This window comes from Triticum urartu, chromosome 1A (assembly GCF_056163025.1).
Source record: "Triticum urartu cultivar PI428250 chromosome 1A, HENAU_Tu73, whole genome shotgun sequence".
In the NCBI taxonomy this organism is placed as follows: domain Eukaryota; kingdom Viridiplantae; phylum Streptophyta; class Magnoliopsida; order Poales; family Poaceae; genus Triticum; species Triticum urartu.
Window position 1 is genome coordinate 330,597,635 of NC_141873.1, and position 14,158 is coordinate 330,611,792.

A 14,158-nucleotide genomic window follows, 5' to 3' on the forward strand; every position below is an offset into this window, starting at 1 on the left:
TGATTTTTTCTAGAATATTTGAGGATTTATGGAACAAAGAACACACCAGGGGGCCAACCACCTTGCCACGAGGGTGGAGGGCGCGCCCACCCCCCTAGGGCGCGCCCCCTGCCTCGTGGGCCCACGGTGGCCCTCCTCCACTTATTCCTGCATCCATCTTCTTCTTCTTCCTCCCACAAACACGAAAAACCAACTCAAGCACGAGTTCTAGCTCATCTTGCTGCCATTTTTGATCTCCTTGCTCAAAGCACCTCTCACAAAACTGCTTGGGGAGATTGTTCCTTGGTATGTGACTCCTCCATTGGTCCAATTAGTTTTTGTTCTAGTGCTTTATTCATTGCAAAAAAAATTCTTAGGTAACCCTGTTCTTGAGCTTGCATGTCGAATTTATATGGTCAAAAGTAGTTTTGATGCATGATATAGGCCCTAGGCACTTGTAGGAGTAGTTGCTATCAATATTATTGAGTTTGGTTTACTTTTATTTTGAAGTTACTAAAAAATTCAGAATTTTTCAGAAAATGATGAGGAGATTATTGAGGGGCTCATCGAGCCAAAGCTCGAAGGAAAAGGCACCGAAGCCTAAGTATAATTTGCCGCGCACCGCGGAGGTTCCGGCGTGTGAATGGCCTTCCGAGGATTTCTTGAGAGCAGCCGGGATTTATGACGATTTTCATGAATTGGCTCATAATGCAGGCCTCACCGCTTTCCTCCACGACCAATGCGATCAGTATCTCTTACTCACAAATACCTTTGTGCAAAACTTTCATTTTCATTCTAGGAACTCACCACCTATGGTGGAGTTCCATTTATATGATGAGCATAAGGAGATGTCACTTTATGATTTTTGTCGGATTTGTTTAGTCCCTTTTGGGGGCAAGACAGAAGAACCACATCATGATGATGTGGAGGGGTTTATTGATACTATCACTGTAGGAGAAACTAGGATGGTTTCCGATGCACAAATCACTAGCATACATTTTCCTGTTTTACGTTACTTTGCATTATTTGCTAGTCGTTGCTTAATTGGACGCGGAAACTGTGGAAACCTTAGTATCCCTGATATAATTATTCTGATCCACGGTTTATACAGTGATAACACTTTTAGTATGGGCAGTATTATTGCTAAACGGTTAAGTCTGAACCGTACAAAGGGCCCCGTCTTTGGAGGCATCTATGCTACACGCCTAGCTGCACATTTTAACATACTTATTAGGCATGCTGAGAAGGAAGAAAAAGTGGTGCCCCGTGTTTATCTAGATTATAAAAGTATGGTGGCACATGATTTTATTGTTAAGAATAGGGCAGGAGAGCTTAAATATCAATTGTTCTTTAATAAACATCATCTGGGACTATTACCTTGCATGCTCCTTCTTTGTTTGATTTGACTGTAGGCACGTACCTTGTTTCGTTGACGGCTATCCACGCCTACCGGAACCCTGCACCAGCCGAGGAGCCAGAACCAGAACCACAATTTGATCCTTCACGACAGTCTAACTATCAGTGGGATCCGGAGATGATTGCCAGCCAGTGGCAATCAGAGCCTTCTTCTTCATCATCGCAGTATGACCCCAACAACTATTATTATGGATATCAGCCAGGCCAGCCGTGGCCATAGACCAACTTAGGCCAAAAGCCTAAGCTTGGGGGAGTACATATTTCTCACCGACATTACATTTATGTTCACACACTCATTGCTAGATGTCGGTGCTCATACTTTTTCATTGTATCATCCATGCTAGTTTAATTTCCTTTTTATGCTTTCTTCTTGTGTGTTCAATAAACCTTAAGAAAAACCAAAAAAAATAGTTGTAGCCTTTAATTAGTTTAATTTCCATGCTTGTAGTAGTAATTAAAAAGAAAACCCAAAAATATTTCTTGTTCTTCTTTTGCTTGTTGGGAGCTTTCCCGTGTAAATAGTTTTATTTCTTTTCTTTCCTTTGGGGTCAGTAGGAGAAGACCATGATTAAATTGTCGAAGTGGCTCTTATATGCATTATTTTGGATTTAACCAAGAGCCCATATTGCTATGTCTTCTCCTGTTTATTGAATGCTCGCAGATTCCAGCTTAGTCCAATGCACGCGCACTCTTATTATTATTCACATCGTTCGGTCGTGCAAGTGAAAGGCAACTATGATGATATATGATGGACTGACTGAGATGAGAAAAGCTGGTATGAACTCGACCTCTTTTGTTTTTGTAAATATGATGAGTTCATCGTTCTTGATTCAGCTTGTTATGAATAAACATGTTTGCAATGACAATTAGAGATCATAGTTGCTTATGCCATGCTTGATTAGCTATGAGTTATAATGGTTTACCTTGCGTGCCAACATGTTATTAAAACGGTTATGATGTGGTATGATAGGGTGGTATCCTCCTCTGAATGATTTAAGTGACTTGACTTGGCACATGTTCACGCATGTAGTTGAAACAAATCAACATAGCCTTCACGATATTTATGTTCATGGTGGATTATATCCTACTTATGCTTGCATCCAATGTTTATTAATTTTAATGCATGTACATGGCTGTTGTCGCTCTCTAGTTGGTCGCTTCCCAGTCTTTTGCTAGCCTTCACCTGTACTAAGCGGAAATACTGCTTGTGCATCCAAATCCCTTAAACCTCAAAGTTATTCTAGATGAGTCCACTATACCTTCCTATATGCGGTATCTACCTGCCGTTCCAAGTAAATTTGTATGTGCCAAACTCTAAACCTTCAAGTAATCCTCCTATTTTGTATGCTCGAATAGCTCATGTATCAACTAGGGATGTCTGTATCTTCCATGTTAGGCGGGTTATTCTCAAGAGGAGTGGACTCCGCTCCTCACTCACGAGATAAATGGCTGGTCACCGGGATGCCCAGTCCCATGCTTTATGCAAACTAAATCAAAAATAATTGCAAACAAAACTCCCCCTGGGACCTGATGTATGTTGGAGGCACTCGTTGTTTCGAGAAAGCCATGGATTGATGTTTGTTGGTGGAGAGGGAGTATAAACTTTACCATTCTGTTTGGGAACCGCCTATAATGTGTGTAGCATGGAAGATATCGCCATCTCTTGGTTGTTATGTTGACAATGAAAGTATACCGCTCAAAATATTATTCACCTCTATTTCAAAACCGAGCTCTGGCACCTCTACAAATCCCTACTTCCCTCTGCGAAGGGCCTATCTATTTAATTTTATGTTGAGTCATCACCCTCTTATTAAAAAGCACTAGCTGGAGAGCGCAGCTGTCATTTGCATTCATCACTCTTAATTTATATTGGGTGTGACTATGATTGGATCTCTTTTACCATGAATTACAATGTCTAGTCAGTCCTTGATCTTTCAAGGTGCTCTGCATTTATGTTTTGTGGTCTCAGAAAGGGCTAGCGAGATACCATCTTGTTATATCATATTATGATTGTTTTTAGAAAGTGTTGTCATCCGAGATTTATTATTATGGCTTGCTAGTTGATTATGCTATTGATATGGGTAATCATGAGATCTGAGAATTATTGCAAATATGGTTAGTTATAATCTTTGCTGAAAACTTGAATGCTAGCTTGACATATTTACAACAACAAGAGCAAACAGAGTTTGTAAAAGTTTTTCTTTATTTCTTGCAGTTTGTCAACTAAATTGCTTGAGGACAAGCAAGGGTTTAAGCTTGGGGGGAGTTGATACGTCTCCGTCGTATCTACTTTTCCAAACACTTCTGCCCTTGTTTTGGACTCTAACTTGTATGATTTGAATGGAACTAACCCGGACTGACGCTGTTTTCAGCAGAATTGCCATGATGTTGTTTTATGTGCAGAAAACAAAAGTTCTCGGAATGACCTGAAACTCCACGGAAATTCTTACAATAAATAATAAAAAATCCTCGCCAAAGATGAAGACCAGGGGGCCCACACCCTTGCCACGAGGGTGGGGGGCGCCCCCCCTAGGGCGCGCCCCCTACCTCGTGGGCCCCCTGGAGACCCCCTGACTCCAACTCCAACTCTATATAACTGCTTTCGGGGAGAAAAAAATAGAAGAGAAGAAATCATCGCGTTTTACGATACGAAACCGCCGCCAAGCCCTAAAACCTCTCAGGAGGGCTGATCTGGAGTCCGTTCGGGGCTCCGGAGAGGGGGATTCGTCGCCGTCGTCATCATCAACCATCCTCCATCACCAATTTCATGATGCTCACCGCCGTGCATGAGTAATTCCATCGTGGGCTTGCTGGACGGTGATGGGTTGGATGAGATTTATCATTTAATCGAGTTAGTTTTGTTAGGGTTTGATCCCTAGTATCCACTATGTTCTGAAATTGATGTTGCTATGACTTTGCTATGCTTAATGCTTGTCACTAGGGCCCGAGTGCCATGATTTCAGATCTGAACCTATTATGTTTTCATCAATATATGAGAGTTCTTGATCCTATCTTGCAAGTCTATAGTCACCTATTATGTGTTATGATCTGTTAACCCCGAAGTGACAATAATCGGGATACTTACCGGTGATGACCGTAGTTTGAGGAGTTCATGTATTCACTATGTGCTAATGCTTTGTTCCGTTTCTCTATTAAAAGGAGGCCCTAATATCCCTTAGTTTCCATTAGGACCCCGCTGCCACGGGAGGGTAGGACAAAAGATGTCATGCAAGTTCTTTTCCATAAGCACGTATGACTATATTCGGAATACATGCCTACATTACATTGACGAATTGGAGCTAGTTTTGTGTCACCCTATGTTATGTCTGTTACATGATGAACCGCATCCAGCATAATTATCCATCATTGATCCGATGCCTACGAGTTTTCCATATACTGGTTTACGTTTATTTACTTTCCCGTTGCTATTGTTACAATCACTACAAAATACCAAAAACATTACTTTGCTTTCGTTACTCTTTTGTTACCGTTACTATCACTATCACATTACTTTGCTACTAAACACTTTGCTGCAGATACTAAGTTTCCAGGTGTGGTTGAATTGACAACTCAGCTGCTAATACTTGAGAATATTCTTTAGCTCCCCTTGTGTCGAATCAATAAATTTGGGTTGAATACTCTACCCTCGAAAGTTGTTGCGATCCCCTATACTTGTGTGTTATCACCTGTAGTGCAATCGCTCGGGTTCAGTTAGAGCCCAACGCCTCGCTCGGGTTCAGTTAGAGCCAACGCCTCACACACACGTGCGTACGTGTACGAGAGAAACGCGCATCGCTCGGCCCCCAACCTCCCACCGTAACCGGGAACTCCCCGAAATTTTCCTCCCCCTCGCTTCTACCACGGTTTTTTCCGTCATTGACGGCCCAAAGAATGTCATGCAGCTGCATCTCCGGCCCGCCCAGGACGAAAAGCCCATTTTCTGTCATGATTTTTTGTCATAGAAGTAGGAGCCCACCACATCTATGATGATACCGGGTTTTGTCACAATTATCGTCATAGAAGTGTCATATGTATGATAGAAAAAAAATTGTTCGGCTCAAAGTGTCACGGTGTGTCTTTTTTTGTAGTGACTTCCAAGGCCACCCCATCAAGGTCGTTTTGGCGTACCCACTGGAGAGGGTACTCCGGAGCCCTAATGCTGCGGGGAGGGTCACCGAATGGAACATCGAGCTGCAGGCCTTCCAGCAGGAGTTCAGCACCACGAGGGTCATCAAGGGGGCCGCGCTCACCGACTTCGTGGCGGAATGGACTGACGCTCCAAGGCCCGAAGTATGCAAGGATCAGTCTCTCTCGCCAGGGAGCGAAGCACCGGGCGGCTGGGTCATGTACTTCGACGGCGCCTTCGCGCTGCAGGGCGCGGGGGCTGGAGTTGTACTCATCTCGCCTACCCAGGACAAGCTCTACTACGCCGTGCAGCTCTGCTTCTAGCGGGGTGAGAAGGTCTTCAACAACATTGTGGAGTACGAAGGATTGATCGCTGGCCTCAAGGCTGTGAAAGCCTTGGGGGTAAAGTGCCTCACCATCAAGGGCGACTCTCAGCTCCTCGTCAACTTTTCCAACAAGGTGTACGAGCCGAAGTACGAGCACATGGAGGCATACCTCGCGGAGGTACGCAAGATGGAGAAGCAATTCTTGGGCCTGGAACTGCAGCATGTGCCCCGCGACACAAACAAGGAAGCGGATGATATCGCCAAAATGGCGTCAAGGCGTCAGCCTCAAGAGCCTGGTGTCTTCGAGGAGCGACTCTTCAAGCCCTCAGTGACCCCCCCCCCCCCGGTTGTGGAGCCTGCACCGCCTCAAGAGGAGCTTCCCCCGCTGCCAGCCTCGAGAGCCCTTGCTTGTGGTCCGACCTCATTAGCGCGCCTGCTCTTGGCACTGGAGCCCCAAGAGGGGAGCTGGACCGAGGAGTTCAGGGCATACCTGATGCAAGGAACACTGTTGGAGAAGGAGGAGGATGCGGAATGCGTGGCCCGGCAGGCTATAGCGTACTGCATTTAGGACAGTGAGCTATACCGAAAATAACCAAATGATATTTCCTTGTGATGCATCTCCAGGAAGCAGGGGTGCGAGCTGCTAGCTGACATACACGATGGAGATTGAGGGCACCACTCGTCGTCGCGCACCCTGGTGGGCAAGGCGTTCCGCAGCGGGTTCTACTGGCCCACGGCACTCAACGACGCAGCCGAGCTGGTGAGATCCTACGAGGCCTGTGAGTTCCATGCCAAGCAAATCCACCAGCCTACTCGGGGCCTCCAGACTATCCCGCTCTCATGGCCATTTGCGGTCTGGGGGCTAGATATCCTGGGTCCATTCCCTCGAGCGCCTAGGGTTACCGCTACCTCTACGTCGCCATCAACAAATTCACCAAGTGGGCGGAGGTGGAAGCCGTCCGCACCATCCCGGCTAGCTCCGCGGTCAAGTTCATCAAGGGCCTCGTGAGCCGGTTCGGAGTCCCTAATCGCATCATCACCAACAATGGCTCGCAGTTCACTAGCAATCTCTTCAAAACATAATGTGCTAACCTTGGAACGCAAATATGCTACGCCTCAGTGGCACATCCCAGAAGCAACGGCCAAGCCGAGCGCGCCAACGCGGAGGTCTTGAGAGGCATCAAGACAAGGACCTTCAAGAAGAAGCTCGAGGCCTGTGGCAGGGGCTGGCATGATGAACTCCAGTCTGTGTTGTGGTCCATCCGCACCACTGCCACCAAGCCAACAGGCGAGACTCCGTTCTTCCTCGTCTACAGAGCCGAAGCGGTTCTTCCTCACGAGGTCAAGCATCGCTCCGCGTGGGTCCTGGCATTTGATGAGGCACGCCAGGACGCCATGCGGGGGTGGACCTCGTGCTGGGGAAGGAACGCCGCCGCCAAGCCTCGCTCCATGCGGCAAGGTACCAGCAGGCGTTGCGGCAGTACCACTACCGCAGCGTCCGCTCCAGGACGCTCGAGGTGGGAGATTTCGTCCCGAGGCGGGTGCTCTCCAGGGAAGGGCCCGTTTAGGATTGCCCGCGTCTCTAGGCCCGGCGCTGTGCGCCTGGAGACGCAGGACGAGATCCCCATCCAGAATGCTTGGAACATCCAGCACCTCCGGAAATTCTACTCATGAAGCAAGGCCCAGTGCCTGTGAAGGTCTCCGCTCGTGACACTCTCACATAATAATGAGTGGGGCTGTACACGCCCTGGAGTCTCCAGAGTGCCGCCCTCGGGCCTCGGAGGCTCCCTCCCACGTCCTAGTGGCAGCACTTAGCTCCGCGCTGGTGAGAAGACTAGACTAGGTGCCGGACGCGGCTGTTCATTTGCTTTCTGTAGCTGGTTGCAACCTTTTTATGGAATTTGGAGTTATGGTGTTTCTCAATTGCTTGGTTGAGTTCCCTTTTCTCTCTGCTTCTTCGCTCGCTTCTTTGTTTCGCGCTAGGAAGGATGGCAGTTGCCCGACGCTCTTCGTCGCGCGCCTCGCGCAGGGGTTGGGCAGGTGTGTGCGTGCGCTGGGCTAGCATAAACCACGGACGCACCTCGCTAAAGCCCTATCGCTCCAGAGCTTCGGCTCCCCTGATCTTCACGAGGCGCCCTTGATTGAGCTCGTGATTGGCGCACCCTTCTAAATCCATGCCTCCCGGGTACCACGACGTGGTGTGCTAGGCCATGATTAGCCCATGCCTGAGGCCTCGCGCAAGGAAGGATAAGGCACCCAACAGACACCCTAACAAATTCTGCAGCCTTGTAATGCCTCCCGAGGGCAACGGTTCCTGAGTAAGCAGCAAGGAGGCCTCACTAGGTGCCAGAGGGCGCGCCCTCACGAGACAGGAAGCCACCCCGGGCGCATCAAGATAAGTTATCCCTCTACGTCTACATAAAACACGAATGCCACAACACAACACAACACAGGAGCAATAAATATAGCATAGCGGCATTAAACCGCGGTTCATTACACGCCCCGCAGGGGCCCATGCTTGTTTTTTGGGATGCAGGGAAAGAGGAAAGGGTGAGCAAAAGCGACCCGCATGGCCGCAGCAGCTGACGAGGCACGGCTCCGAGGGCCTCCTGGACTCAGCTCAATCTGAGTCCCTCTCGCGCTTCACCGTCGCGTGGCGGCAGGACGACGCGCCACCGTCCTCGAAGGGGGCCCAGCGGCGAGGCAGCTGGTCATAGCCGCCGCTGCTGGTGCTCTCGCTGGTGGAGAAGCTGTCGCCATTGGGTGAACCGCGGCCGTCGCCAAGGGCAAGCTCGCCCCCAGCCTCATCGCGGTCGTCGCTCAGTCCGAGCTCACCGTCGTCATCGTTGTCTTTGGGGCAGCACCCTGCGCGACGACCATCTTCCCCAAACACCCTCACGAAGAGGGTCACGGTGCCATCATACTTAAAGTGGAGGGTACACTGCCCGCTCAGGCTGCACGTGCGGGCAAACGTTTGCCAGCCGTGGGCTAGGGCCACGTTGCCCGCGGCGGAGACCTCCACCGCGACCCACGAGGCCTTGCTGCAGAAACCGTCGGCCTACAACCAGAGGCCGTCAAGACCCTGGGCTGACAGCTCGCCGAAAAAAGAGCGCGGAAGCTGGAGCCAGGTGCCGGCCGGACTCTCCGACCACACGACGAACTCCGGGAGCACCTCCGCTGAATGGAAGCACGACCAAGGAGGTCGGGCGACCACGGCGCGCCTCCCTTCGGCACAGGGGCTGTTCCGCCTAGAGCGGCCCTCGCCGTGGGAGGAGACGCTACTACGGCCACCAAGGATGAGCCAACCCCAGAATAAGTGCGACCACGCCCCCGAGGAGCCACAACAGGGGTCACGGCATGCTTACAGGTACGGCCCCGCCCCCTCTTGGGCAGCTGTGAGTCGGGCCCCTCCTAGCGAGCCTTCCCCTTCTCCGCTGCCGAAAACCTCTTGGTTGGCGCCATGAGTATCGCGGCAAGGCGGAGAGACGATGAGGAGGAACAAGAAGCAGGTGGCGCGAAGAAGGAGATGAGCAACGGGGGCTCCACCCGCTCCTCATTTATAGCCAGAAGGAGGCCAACCGCTAGCCTCCATGATCGCAGGTAATGATGGTTTTCTTCTGCATGCAGCAGGGACTCGTCAAGTCGAACGGTTACCGAGGCAGCATGGGGAAGTGGAGGCGCCCATGTCTCGTCAATCGTCACGCGTCAACCAAGGCCGCAGGCCGTTGGGGCCCGTGGTGCTCCGCACTTGCCCTTTGGCTTTGCCTCGAAGCCAAGCTCGAGCGCGCCTTGGGCCCTGGGGCTATTGTCGGCGTTCTACAACCCAGAGCATGGCTCCACCAACGGCCTGGTACGGCCCATCTTCAGCAGCAACAACTCAAGAACCTCGCGAGGGGGCCAAGCCTCGCGAGGCGGACAACACCAAGACCTCCCTAGGGGCAACCTCTCTAGGCTGGCTCCTGAGGAGTGGAGATATCTATGCAGGGAGCACCTCGCGAGGTTCACATGACGTGAGCCATGACGACCAAGGCCAGGCGGGCGCAGTGTACTGGTTTTCTCTTTGGTGCTAAGGCGGCAAGCGCAGGTGCGGGGTCCCGAGGCATCAGGCAAAGGTTTCCATATCGGTGCAACAAGACCAAGACCGCCAGGACGGCAGGACAGAGGTCATCACGGAGCCCGCAACAGCGTCACCACCAGAGCCTTTGGCAGGCGAAGACCACCTTTTATCAGGATAGCTTGTACTAGTTGTCCCCCTTCAAACTTGGCCATTGTGGGATCCCTTCCCGCCTAACATTTGGGAAGAGGACCAAGGCCACTATAAATAGGACTTAGCCACCACCATAGGGGGTGGGATTCATGCCACCCTGACCAGCTCACCAGCTCATCGAGCCCAAGAACACCTCACCTCCTGAGGTTGTCCATCCACTGTACTAGTTCATCCTCAGCCCCTTGAGGCAATCCACCACCACACTACAGTAGGGTATTACACCACACGGTGGCCTGAACCAGTATAAACCTGTGTCTCGTGTTCTTTGGGTTCGTCGAGCTAGGCTGTGGAATCTTGAGCAAGCGAGCTAGGGGGAGAGAGTACTTCGTGCAAACACCAGAGTTCGAACCTCACAAGGGTTTGCTGGAACCCGTAATCCGACAGTTACACTTTGCCATGCTATGAATCATTAAACTGGACATGCATCATACTTGGTTGAGCATCATGTCATGTTTATGCTTGTTTGTTTACTATGTTGTTTGCTTCTTTCCGGTTGTGCTTCTTCTCGACAGTTCCGGTTACGTTGCGATTGTGAGGATCCGTTCGACTACGATGGTTCGTGTACTTCATGGATTCGGTCTTCTTCCTAGCGGGATTTCAGGCAAGATGACCATAACCTTGGATCTCACTACTATTTTTGATATGCTAGTTGTCTCGATGATATCGCTATGTCGCGCTACCCACCACTTGTTTATCAAGCCTCCCAATATGCCATGAAATAGCCTCTAACCTTTTCCACCATCCCAGCAAACCGTTGTTTGGCTATGTTACCGCTTTGCTCAGCCCCTCTTATAGCGTTGCTAGTTGCAGGTGTAGTTGCAAGTTGTTACATGTTGGGACATGGATATCATGGATATCTTGGGATATCACAATATCTCTTATTTAATTAATGCATCTATATACTTGGTAAATGGTGGAAGGCTCGGCCTTTTGCCTGGTGTTTTGTTCCACTCTTGCCATCCTAGTTTCCGTCATACTGGTATTATGCTCCTTGATTTTGCGTTCCTAACATGGTTGGGGTTTATGGGCCCCCCTTGACAGTTTGCTTTGAATAAAACTCTTCCAGCAAGGCCCAACATTGGTTTTACCATTTTCCTAATAACAACTAAAACTTGCATAGGGACCGGCTAGCACCCGAGGTTTCTTAATCAACAACCCGGGTCAGTGCTCCTCATGAGTCCTGGTCCAAAACAAAGTTGTGTGTGCTTCCCCTGGGGCAACTCGGGTCTCAGTTGCTATACGCTGCGCTCATCCAACCATGGCCTGAGACGAAATACACGCAGCTACTATCAGGGTGTCGGCACGCCGAGAGGTCTTGCTGGTTTTGTTTAACCATTCTCGAAATGTCTTGTGAACCGAGATTCCGAGTTTGATCGGGTTGTTCCGGGAGGAGGATTTTCCTCCGTTGATCGTGAGAGCTTGTCATGGGCTAAGTTGGGACACCCCTGCAGGGTTTAAACTTTCAAGAGCCGTGCCCGCAGTTATGTGGCAGATGGGAGTTTTTAATATCCGATTGTAGAGAACTTGACACCAGATCCGAAATAAAATACACCAACCGCGTGTGTAACTGTGATTGTCTCTTTTCGACAAAGTTCGGGAATAGAACATGGTTGTGTTATGTTTGAACATAAGTACTTCAGGATCACTTCTTGATCATTACTAGTTTGCGACTGTTGCGTAGTTTCTCATCTTATTCTTGTACTCGTAAGTTAGCCACCATACAATGCTTAGTCGCTTGCTGCAACCTCACCACTTATCCATTCCATACCCATTAAGCTTTGCTAGTCTTGATACCCATGGTAATGGGAATGTTGAGTCCTCGTGGCTCACAGATTACTACAACAACAGTTGCAGGTGCAGGTAAAGCGGTGCTTTGACGCGAGTGCGATGCTTGCTTGTTTGGAGTTCTTATGCTTCTTCTTCTTCGATCAAGGGATACGTTCCGGGTCGGGGAGCCTGGGATTAGTAGGGTGGATGTCATTCTTCTTTTTCATTTGATTTCATCCGTAGTCGGATCCTGGTCTTTTGTATGATGAGTGCTATGTATTAATGAACTGTTGTATTGATGTTGTAGCTTGTGGCGAGTGTAAGCCTTTATCTTGAATTCTCATCTATTCAGTACATGGTATGTTGTAATGATATCCACCTTGCTATGCGCTCGAAATGCGATTGTGCCCCAATCATGAATTCATCACGTGATCGGGATAGAATCGCATCTTGGGCGCTACAGGGGGTGGGATGGTGTTACACGAGGTCCTTAATACAATTCATCATAAGAAACAAAGTGCACTCCTCTTTTAAGGTAGACTTTGAAAAAGAATATGATAAAATCAAATGGCCATTTGTTTATAAAATGTTAAAACTGGAAATTTTCCTGATCAATGGTGTGATCTGGTACCATGATTGAGGGACATGTGGGCGTGAAAGTGAATGATGTTATTGGTCCTTATTTCAAAACTCGCAAAGGTTTGAGACAAGGAGATTCCATGTCTCCTCTGTTGTTTGATTTAGCAGCAGATGCTTTGGCCATCATTTTGGACAAAGCCAAGAATTCTGGCTTTGTTAAGCGAGTGTTGTCTGATTTTGGCAATAGTGGAGTCAATATGTTGACGACATAACATCCCTATTACAAGATGATGAAGAAAGTGCTAGAAATTTGAAATTCATTCTCAGTGCTTTTGAGCAAATGTCTGGACTTACTATCAATTTTCACAAAAGTGAAATCTTCTTGTTTGGTGATACTAGTGCAAAGGCACACATATACCAGGAGATTTTCATATGTAAACTAGGTAAAGTGCCATTGAAATATCTAGGTTTACCTGTTTCTGATGTGAGACTGAGCAATAAGTTTTGGAAAATAGTTACTGAAAAATTGAGAAGAGATGTGCTTGCTGGGAGGGGAGACTCTTAAATATGCCAGGGAGAGTGACTCTGGTTCAATCATGTCTGACTAACATACCCATTTTTATGATGTCTTTTTATCCTATTCCTGTACGGGTGAGGAAAAAAGTTGATTTTTCAGAGCTAGATTAGTTTGATTTTTTTTTGGAAAAGGGGGACTTCCCCGGCCTCTGCATCGGAAAGATGCATACGGCCACCTTTATTAACAAAGCAAATAGGTTCGACACAAATCTACAAGTCTCACAAAAAGCCGCTCACAGAGCGCTGAAGAAGCAAAACAAATGCCACAGCCGGTCGGCAAGAGAAAGATAGGAAAACTAATTGCCTATCCTATTACATGACCACCATCCAAACCGGCTGAAGATATCCCGTGCAACCATCTCCCATCGGATAGATCCAGTAACCAAACGCTCCCTGGCCTCCGTCGGAGTGAGTAATGACCACATACGGAACAATGCAATGGCTCGGAATATAACCTGCAAAAAATGAGTGTTGGATGTTCTGTTAAAGACTAAATCATTTCTGCAATTCCACATAGCCCATAATAACGCACATACTCCAACACGAATGTGTCTCGCTGTATGGGGCTCAATCCCATCCAACCACATTCCGAATAACGTATTAATATTCTGTGGAGGAGTAATATTAAAGGCTATTTTCACCGACTGCCATAAAATTTTTGCCATAGGACAATCGAGAAAGAGGTGTTTAATAGTTTCATCTGTATCACAAAAGCTACACCCAGTAGATCCATTCCAGTTGTGTTTAATCAAGTTGTCCTTAGTTAAAATGACTTGTTTATGCACAGACCACATGAACACTTTAACTCTCAATGGGACTTTGACTTGCCATACATGTTTCGACTTTGGAATAGAACTAGAGTTAATGATATCCACGTACATAGATTTAACCGTGAAAACTCCATTCGTCGTAAGTTTCCAACATAATCGATCTGGGCGCTGAGAAAGTTGAACCTCCATCAATCTTCTCACAAGATGGAGCCAAACTTCCCAACAGTTACCGGCTAAAGCTCTCCTGAAGCTTATATGAAGAGGCGTGGACTGACACACCGTCTGAACGGTCGCATCTCTTCGTTGAATAATATGATAGAGAGAAGGATACTGAACCGCCAATGGCGTATCCC